The sequence below is a fragment of the Psammomys obesus genome, unplaced genomic scaffold, assembly GCF_907164565.1.
Source record: "Psammomys obesus unplaced genomic scaffold, mPsaObe1.curated_primary_1811, whole genome shotgun sequence".
Taxonomy (NCBI): domain Eukaryota; kingdom Metazoa; phylum Chordata; class Mammalia; order Rodentia; family Muridae; genus Psammomys; species Psammomys obesus.
The window spans coordinates 5,928,005-5,928,551 of NW_026593286.1; the positions used below are offsets into that span (position 1 = coordinate 5,928,005).

The 547-nt window shown below is 50.3% G+C and overlaps 1 protein-coding gene across 2 annotated transcripts in view; it reads left to right on the forward strand.

The window, feature by feature from the left end:
- The window catches only part of Ngef (neuronal guanine nucleotide exchange factor), an 80,553-nt gene that overhangs the window by 8,641 nt on the left and 71,365 nt on the right, over positions 1–547 (forward strand). The window lies entirely within an intron of this gene.

Genomic DNA, 547 nt, shown 5'->3' on the forward strand with positions numbered 1-547 from the left:
GGCAGAGGCAGAGGCAGAGGCAGAGGCAGAGGCAGAGGCAGAGGCAGAGGCAGAGGCAGAGGCAGAGGCAGAGGCAGAGGCAGAGGCAGAAGCAGAGAGATTTCTACAAGTCGAAGGCCAGCCTAAGCTATACAGCAAATTCCAGGGCAGCCAGGACTACATAGCAAGATCCTATCACAAACAGACAGACAGACAGACAAACCAAAATAATGACAAAAACCAGAAAATAGTATGGTAGGAAGGGGAGAGCTCAGACATAGTTGATAAATTGTGCTTGTTGCACAAGCATGAGGATCTGAGTTCAATCCCCAGAATCTATGTAAAAAGGTAAATGTTGTGTCATGGGTTTGTGACCCCAGCACTGTGGAGGCAGAGATAGGAGGCTTGCCGGGCAGCCATCTTAACCCACTTGGTGGGTTGGAGGCCAGTGAGAGACCCTGTCTCAAAAGTCAAGGTGGATGTGGTCTGAGTAACAACACCTGAGGTTGTCTCTGGCCTGTACACACACACACACACACACACACACACACACACACACACACACACA